Source organism: Engraulis encrasicolus, chromosome 5, assembly GCF_034702125.1.
Source record: "Engraulis encrasicolus isolate BLACKSEA-1 chromosome 5, IST_EnEncr_1.0, whole genome shotgun sequence".
Lineage (NCBI taxonomy): Eukaryota > Metazoa > Chordata > Actinopteri > Clupeiformes > Engraulidae > Engraulis > Engraulis encrasicolus.
Genome location: NC_085861.1, coordinates 48,296,222 through 48,306,221, shown reverse-complemented (window position 1 = coordinate 48,306,221; position 10,000 = coordinate 48,296,222). Strand labels below are relative to the sequence as shown.

At 42.8% G+C, this 10,000-nt stretch overlaps 1 long non-coding RNA gene across 1 annotated transcript; it reads right to left on the bottom strand.

The window, feature by feature from the left end:
* Window positions 1-6,741: 6,741 nt before the first annotated feature.
* On the bottom strand, window positions 6,742-9,209 carry LOC134448618 (uncharacterized). The gene is made up of 3 exons (XR_010034809.1): window positions 8,899-9,209; window positions 7,833-7,960; window positions 6,742-7,353 (listed from the first exon to the last, which is right to left on the bottom strand). It is a non-coding gene; the product is annotated as an uncharacterized LOC134448618 (long non-coding RNA).
* Between the last annotated feature and the right edge of the window lie 791 nt (window positions 9,210-10,000).

Below are 10,000 nucleotides of genomic sequence, written 5' to 3'. Positions count from 1 at the left end.
TGCTCTCCTGTGAATGTTATGGCCTTATGACCAATAAAAAATATTATAACATGTAAATGTTTGGGTGGAATTAATTAAAGCAGACTCTGGTTGTTCCTTCTTGAGATTTCCGGGAAGATCAGACCATGTTTTATGATCAATTTTGACAGAAATGTAAGAAATTTCAAAGGGTGTACAAACTTTTTCCTGGGACTGTATACTTACAGAAATGTACACTTACACTTCATTTACATTGTTTTTCGAGTGTCTATAAATAACGTGTTACATTACATGTACTGTATGCAGGCCCCTATTGTACTTGCACTGCTATATGCTAACCTAACCCTAAAACTTGTAAGTGTAAAAAATGACATACAATATTGGTGCAAACTTCACTCCTGTCACTGTAACGGTTGTAACTTGCAAACCATCATAATATTTAGTTTAGTTTAGTTTAGTTTAGTTTAGTTTAGTTTAGTTTAGTTTAGTTTAGTTTAGTTTAGTTTAGTTTATTAGAGTAGGGACAGATACTGTATGTAGTATAGGTTGTGTAACAACCCAACAGCAAGCATCATAGCATTTGTAGCCAGAGCTAATTTCCGATGCCCGTCCCTAGAAGGACTTTTAAAACAATACGAACAGCAATATTAATAAATGTGTTGTCATCAAAACAGCCTAATCCACCCATTCTGTCCGATCACTCATCTTTGTATAATCTTTGTGAATGCAAATATATTTTGGAAAGTCAAAGGGAACTTATTGAGAGTTCATGTCACACATTCACAAAGCAGCGTAGCCTCTATTTCCCTCTGTCTCCCCATAAATATAGGCCACTTACAAAACTGCGCTGATAGACAGCACTAAAAGTGCCTGAACTCTCTTTACACAGTCACACACAGTTCAAAGCCATTGAGCTGACAATGCCTTTGTTTCCACTCCCACCCTGCTTTGCTGTGTCAGAGCTGTGTGTGTGTGTGTGTGTGTGTGTGTGTGTGTGTGTGTGTGTGTGTGTGTGTGTGTGTGTGTGTGTGTGTGTGTGTGTGTGTGTGTGTGTGTGTGTGTGTGTGTGTGTGTGTGTGTGTGTGTGTGTGTGTGTGTGTGCGCGTGGGTGTGTGTGGGTGTGTGTGTGTGTGCGTGTGCGTATGTCTGTGTATGTCTGTGTGTGTGAGAATGTGTGTGTACCGTTAGTCTGTGTATGTTTGTGTGTGTGCGCGCATGTGCGCTCGTGCATGTGTGTATGTGTGTATGTTTGGCCGGCCTCGTTCGTCGTGCTCGGTTGGCTCTGTTAGCGAACCTGTCTGCTCCGGATTCTTCCTGGCCATTTAGCTGTACTAATGGCCAGGGGGCGGGCCCAAGAGGCCCCATCTCTCTGCTCTGACAGTCACCCATCACCCTGATGTGCCCTAATGTAAATATTTGGACCTGTACTCTGACTCTGGCAACCCCCACCCCAGGGGCCACAGACTAGACTAGCTGCCTTTAATTTATATACAGCAGTTTCCTCCCCACTTAAGACACACATACACATACACTTCAGACACCGACACACTCACACGCACACACACGCCTACACACGCACGCACGCACACTCTCAATAGCGCACACACTCACACGCACACACTCACAAGCGCACACACACACACACACACACACACACACACACACACACACACACACACACACACACACACACACACACACACACACACACACACACACACACACACACACACACACACACACACACACACGCACACACACACACACACAGGGGACAAAAGGTTGACAGTGTGACTTAAGAAATGAGCGGGTGTGGAGAAAATGGGCTGGTGTTATGTGAGCCGTCAGGCCTCTGCAGCACTTATCTCCCCATCTCAGGTGAGTAAAGACTCAGGGTGGAGGGGGGGAGGTGCAGGCACTTCCAGAGACAGTGGCAAAGTCAAAGGGCCTCATTGCTCTTCAGCCTCCCTTTCCTGTAATGGAGAAACCGTCCATTTGGTGGCCTACACAGTAAATTCTGCAGTGATCATTTAACACTTAGAGAGTTGATTTGACATCATTTGGACTTAAATGAACTCTTTAAGTGTTGAATTAACACCGCAACATTTACTGTGTAGATGAGCAAACCGTTTTCGTCTTTGTGCCTTTAGAAATTAGCATCTGTGTAAACATAAGATTGTACATCTGATCAAGCACATCCTCATCCACAGCTGATCTAGAACCTACATACTAGGCATAGCATATACTGTATACTGAGTACCCATGAATAATCATTGTCAACAGGGCTCTAAATTAAACACCAGGCAACCGGCCAAATGCAGGTGAAATTTGTGTTTGGCTGGTAGAAAAATAAACTTACTACCCACTTTGACCCATTAGGGAGTGTGTGTTTGGCTAGTAGGATTAACATCTACAAGCCATTTTGGCTGGTGGAGGGGGAAAAAAAGTTAATTTACAGCCCTGATTGTCAATATAAAGTTTGATTTTTTTTTCACTTGACGTTCAAATTTTGTGGGACTTTTGGGTGTTACTGGTGCCCCCAAGATGTGCTCCCAAGATGTGCCCCCACTCTAGCTGACCTTCTTGTCTGCATGTGCCTATCACCAGGGGACTATACTACAAAGCTGGTCCAGGCTCTTCTATTAGATTATTTATCTCTTAACTCAACCTGGTTTACTCCTGAACCAGCTTTGTAGTAAAGGCACCAGCCCTTAATGGACATACAAACGGGTTAAGCATTCATCAGCTCCACAGGATTTCAAAAACAATGCCTCAATGTTTCAGAGATTTTAGAGAGAAATTCTTGATTTTCAGAGGAATTATGAAAATAATTAATTTTGTATGCGTGCACTAATGCACACACTCAAGCACATAATTTATCAGAAACAGTGTGTGGACTGCAGCCACTACGGCGGGTTGCTGCTTTAAGTTCACCCAGAAAGTTAAGTTATGTAACATGCTGTCAAAAATGTACACACACACACACACACACACACACACACACACACACACACACACACACACACACACACACACACACACACACACACACAAACGTGTGCGCGCGCACACACACACACACACACACACACACACACACACACACACACACACACACACACACACACACACACACACACACACACACACACACACACACACACACACGTGCGCGCGCACACACACACACACACACACACACACACACACACACACACACACACACACAAACACACACACACACACACACACACACACACACACACACACACACACACACACACACAGAGAGAGTCTAAATACATGCCCAGGGGTGTGCTGTGCTGGGTCAAAGTGTCAGTAAGCTCGTTTAGGGATGCCGAGTGGGACTTCACACCTCTCCATGCGCCTGGCTAATTGGCGGTAATTGCCAAATGTACTGGTCTGTAATTTAATTTTGGGGCCCAGGCCCGTGTGCACTCGGTTTGTGTGTGCGAGCTCCATCTCCATATTCCTTTCCAGTCCTCCACGGAGCATTGAGAGTATAGGCTGGACTGGTCATCTAGCATAGCGGGCATTTCCCGGTGGGCCCCGCACTCTTGAGGGCCCCTATTTTCAGAATTGTAAAAAATTATTTACATTTTTTTAAATTTTTTACATTTCTGAAAATAGGGGCCCACAAGGGTGCAGGGCCCACTGGTGACTGAGTTCTGCGGCGATAATTAGGAGGGGGGTCTCTTTAAGCCAAAAATGCCCGGGCCCTATTTCTCCCCCAGTCCAGCCCTGGTGACTTGAGAGTATAGGCCAGCATAGACCTCCTCCCAGTGTCATGTTCAATAACGCGGAGCAGGACGGGACCCAATTAGCACTGAGGGCTCAGCCTTTGGAGAAAAAAAAGGAGGCCTTGAGGGGATGTTTGTCGCGGGGACATAATTGAACGCGACACCAGCTTTAATTGAGGCAGCGCTGCGGGCAGGCACAGGGAGGGAATAGGGAGACGGGACGGAACGCCAGGGCAAGGAATTGAGGAGATGCTGAGGTACTGTACACAGTGAATGAATACTACGTTTGTTTTTATTGGGCACATGTAGTTTCCTGGTTGTTATAGATGGTGGTTCATATCGTCCCTCTCTGAAGTGTGCCTCTATAAAAATGTGAGTGCTAAAATTTAAGCCATCTTGGGGTTGAAAACCGTCATTAAAACCACTGTGTCATTTCATCACTGATCTTTTGGCAAAAAGCCCAGAATGTATAGCCTATGTATATCTATCATATCTCTCATCTAATTAGAGCTTTGGCCTTTGTGTACTCCCTGAAAATAACCACAACAGACTTCAGCTGCAAAGGATGACTTTTCCGGTTTAAGAGGCATATTCATGAGGCATATTACAAGGGTTTTCACACCATAACATATTTAACGCACACACATAGAGTATATCAGAATACCATTGTTGTTATTTGGTATCTATTCAGCATACTTCACCTACAGAAAATAAATGTGGAATCAACCAACCCCAAACCCTCTCTATACTCTGTTTAGCTGTGTCTTGTGTGTGTGGAGATTAACATCTAGATGGGTCGCATAGCCAGTGGACATGAAAGGACATGTACTGTACAGTTTGAGAGGCCCATACTTCTGGCCTATAGGAGAATTTCGTCTAGCTTCAGCCCATCAGCCCTGGGATGGGAATGTGGAGCTACAGGGCTAGAGTTAAAGGGGCTCCAGGTATTATTAAAAGTTTAATTAATCACGGTCCCGAGTCAGCCGACGCTTATGCGAGTCATTTGTAAGTGAACGATAGCTGTCACGACCACTTCCACGGTCCGCTGTCAGAAAACCCCACATGCAACTTTTGACAGTGCGGTCCGAACAAATGTCGTGGGAAACATTTTTCATTTGAAACATCGCTTTACATACCGTATTCAGATTTGTATCAATTGCTGGCATTCCGTGATGAAAAACAGTCTCACAGCGAGTTTATTTAAACAGCATTTTTTCATTACTGTATAGATTTTGAGACAGGAACGCCACGGGCACCACGCAAACGACGTTATCCTACATTGTGCCCCTTTAACCAAAGAGCATGTATTATGTTAGTCTTTGAGGATTACAGGTGCATGTGTCATTTTTTGATTACTACCATGTAACACACCTTCTATGAAGGTTTGTGTAAAATTCCAGAAAGACCTGGGGGAAAAAAACATCCTCCCTACCTAAATAAGGCTCTCAATTAAAAATCATTCTTTGGGGGGAAAAAGATTCCTCTCTACAGCAACACATATGATGCAAATCACATTATACACTTGGGAACTGGGTGTTCTTAAAGAGGCCATGCCAATTTTTTTAAACCTTCTTGCATGATTATATGTTATAACAGTTCATAATATGTTTTCCTGGTCGTGTTAATGTGAAAGATTTTTTTTATTTCGTTTGATTGTTGTAGTTTATGAAAATAACAAAACGGCTAAGCCTGGCCAATTGAAAAAACAGGGCAGGCTTACGTCACCCTGACTACCCGCCGTTTGGCCACGCCCACTTTTGACGAGTCAAAATTCATAAACATTATGAATGGAGCATCTTGGCAACTCGTAGCTATTAACCAAACCTTACTCATATCACTGATAACTAAACAGCATAAACACCCATTGTGCTGAGGATTGCACATGTAGAAATGGTAACAAACCATCCATGACTTTTCACTGGATACCTAAAAATAAAAGAAGAAAGCTGAGGTGGATCCATCCGGAAAAAAACTTCCAACTACTCACCGAGTAGCTAGCACCTGGTAAGTGTCTTTCAACATTTGTTTTACACTGTAACCTCTTAATACGTAAAATATAGGCAATTAAAGTGTAAGTCATGTAGATGACATTTCAATTCAAGATGCTTTCCATAAGAAAGCATCAATGATGCAGAGCTATGTTCTACCTAGTTAACCTTATGCCATAGCAGAAACTGGCGCTATGCTAAGATATTGTTATGCTGAGATATTGAGGGCTGTGTAATGCGTGTACATAAACACGGCATTTTTTAGTGCTCTTAGTAAAAAAGAAAGGCTATGAAGTTCAGTGTTATGGTTTAAATGTAAAATTAAACCATGTGCACACATCTCTAGCGCCGAATTTCCTATAGTAGGCTTACTCTTCATAGGATGCTGTCATGAAATGCCAGTCACATTATCCATAACCTGCACAGGCCTACCCAGCCTTCGAGTGCGTTTTAATATGCGACCTTGCCTCCTCCACTTGCTTCTCGTCATGATGACATCACTGACAACAGCATTATATTTCAATACCTTGCAAAAGCTCAATTGTAAAGTCTTTTTCTCATTTGCAAGTGGGATGGTGAATGAAAAACAGTCCCTCAAAAGTTGTTGTGGCGAGGCTGACAGCTGGGAAACTTTGTCGTTTTCTCCACGGAGGAGGGACGAGGAGACAAGCACAAGTGGAGGAGGCAAGGTCACATATTGGGATGCACACTTCATGTTGTCCTTGTAATTAATGTTAAGTGTAACACTTAATGTTTTCACAAAATTGTCTGCCTTCCAAAATGAGACATCAGTGGCCTAATGGTTAGGGAGGTGGTCTTGATATTGGGGCAGGTGCGAAACCCATCCTTACCTCTCTCCTCATCTCCATCATGGCTGAAGTGCCCTTGAGCAAGGCACTTAGCCCCACAATGCTGCAGGGACAGTAACCAATTCACTGTGATAAACTTGGTTGTTTGGGATAAAAATTGTAATTTAAGTATGTCTTTCTATTTCTCCAGGTGAGAAGAGCAATGACCTGATAGCTGAGATTGGATGTATGGAAGAGACCGAGGTCCAGCACACCAAGCCAAGTTTAACCAATTAACTTCCCCATTTCAGCGTCTGCACCACACCATTTCAATGTATTAATCAGATCATTCAGTTGTTCATAGACTTTATTTTTAGACACAAAGTACACATGCATTTTAGGGTTACGAAGGTGATACGAGGGGACATCTATCCTGGGATGGACATATAACACATGTGCATTTTATATTAATGAATGGTTGTCTGAACTACTGTGCTATCCTGACCTGAGTTCATATTATTACTTACATGCAGTATAATCCAGGCACCAAAATACCCATGTAACTGGATACATACATATACTGGATAATAAAATACCAAAGGAAATGCCTGGACGGACATCATTTCAGTTATTTCATATACATGTATGTTATTATCACAACTACTGTGTGTCATCACTGACTACTACCACAACAGGTACAGGTCAGGAGATGAATGCATCAAGGGATGAACGTGGGGGTAGGCACGGTGGATAAGGAGACCAGCATCACTGATAGTGAGGCGCTGCCAAAGCCCAAGCGAAGCCCCACAGGCAACTTCTTCATGATGGCGTCCTGTTCTGATAAAAAAGGAAAACATGTTATTTAAATTAATATGGTAATGCATTGTAATATACAGGTGTTAGACAATGAAAACACCTGACATTTTGGTGTGGGAAGTTTCATGGATAAATTGGACCACCTTGGTGGCCAGTCTACATTAATTGCACATTGCACTAAAGAGCAGTGTGTGAAGGCTCAATTAACAGGGAAAGAGCAAAGCACATATAGCCCACCAAAAATGTCTAATTTGTTAACCTGTTATGGTGTGTGAATTGCAATATTTTGAAGAGAACTGTGCTCTTATTACCCTGCTAATTGAACCTTCACACTCTGCGTCAGCTTCTGACACCAAGATGTTTCGTTGTCTAACCCCTGTACTGTTACAGTACTGATTGAATAATTACCTGATGTAGCACTAGGTTGTCTGAATTTAAAAATGTGATGCCAGCCAGTAGGATAAATAATATTAATCACAACTCACTATTCATTTCTTTACCTGTGCTGCTAGGATGTAATTCTTGGACACCATCCTGACGAATCCTGGGCACATAGAACAGTCTCTCATCCTTCTTCACCATGACCCATGGTTTTAGTTTGGGTGCTGACCACCTGACTCTGATGAACCTGCAATGACAAAATTATATACATCCATGTATAAATATATACATCCTATTACATTATAGGCCTACACTGGAGGTATAGCATAAATGGAAAGATTAAAAAAAATATGCATGTACCCCTAGATATGCATAAAGTGTAAATGTGTGCAGTTCAGTAATAGATGCTTCAGAATGAGGATACAGCATAATGATGAGATACACTGATAACAGGTATGCAGTGCTCAAGACTTCAAATGAACCTTTTTCATCACCAGCCAAAATGGCTAATAGATGTTTCATCTCACTAGCCTAGCCAGGCATACTCACCAATGGGTCAAAGTGGCTACTAATTTTTATTTTGTACCAGCCAACCTGAGTTTTCACCAGCATTTGGCTGATTGCAATGTTAATTTAGAGTTCTGGCTGTGCTTTTCTTTCTTTTGAGGGGGGGATATATTCTCAGGTTTTAAATGTATGCATAAACTAATCAAAGTGTAGGCCTATAACCGGTGTAACAGACTGAGTCCCCCGTATCAACTGGCGACTCCAGGTGATAAACCCAGTGATTGATCAAAACGAAAGTCTCAGTCCTGGTCTAAATGAATACACCCCAGATTAAGAGTGACACTTACGTCCAATCTCCACTGCTTTTCTAACATCTGCAGTCGCCAGTTGTTACGGCCCAAGATAGTCTTTCACAGCGGTAGTCTGTCCTAAATGTGTTTCTACATGTCTATAATTCAACACATTTTGAACACAATACAACAACATTGAAATAAGCTTACTTCTTGACGCATTGTGCAAACGTTGTGTCTGAAACAACAATGAAATCCACTTGGATCAAACGTAACGAGTGAAACCAAGTTAACCTAGACAACACGTCCGAGAAGAAAAATAAAAATATGAAGGCCTGCCTGATGCAAAAAATACAACATTGAGTGGTGTTGTAGGTTAGCATCTTACCTGTCCCATGACGAGGATGCCGCCGCGTTGATGAGCCATCAGTGACGAACTGGTGCATAAAGTTGCTTTGTAGTAGGCAATGAAGAGGCTCGGTGTAAAGTTAATGCATTTACTGAAGTAGTTTTAAATTGACACGGATTAAAACAATCCACCGCAGGCAGAGTGAGTACGTGGCTAGCAGCAACAACATGCACTTCTTCTTCTCCTCCTCCCAGGATCTGTATGCCCCACATATGCCATCTAGTGGCGCAGAATGCAATAAGGTTTTGTACATCATTAAATCTGCGCAAGTGTGGAGTAACGCTACTCAGCACAATCATTTTAACATTTAGCCTATTCGGCAACGCTTATTTTTCTTTTCTTTTATCTCAAAGGCTGAGAGCAGCCTGCGAGTCCTCAGTAGAACATGTTCTCTTCAATGACGTGGTTCTCTAGCAACAGCTGAGCCAATCAGTGCAAAGCTCATAAACATTATGGACAAACCGCTTAGTTCTCCTGAGAGGTGTTTTTGGGCGCAATAAAATGCTTTTGAAATACACCATCAAATAACTTTTCAGCTAAAATAATGTTGCATACCAGGTCAGAGAACACCAAGGATTATGAAAAAAAGGTGGACATGGCTATGTAATTAGAGTGGCATGGCCACTTTAAGAACATTGATTCTGTCTGCATTCCAGCAACTGACAAGCCAGACAGCACCCTGTGAGGCAAAGGGCTGAATTGGGGGAGAAATAGGGCCCGGGCACTTTTGGCTCAAAGCCCCCCAGACTCATCGGTGGGCCCCGCACCCGTGTGGGCCCAAAAGTGCCCAGGCCCTATATATATATATATATATATATATATATATATATATATATATATTTTTTTTACATTTCTGAAAATAGAGGCCAACGAGGGTGCATGGCCCACCAGGAAAAACCCGGTATGCCAGCTGGCCAGTCCAGCTCTGCCTATGAGACAAGGGCAGCCTGAGCCACAGCAGAGAGGAATGCAGAGGTGTTTGATGGGTTTGATTGTTCTGTTCTCATCACCTGAGATGGTGTAAACGCACCTGACAGCATCCTCCTCATCACCTCGCCTTTTCTCTGTCGCTCACTGTCTT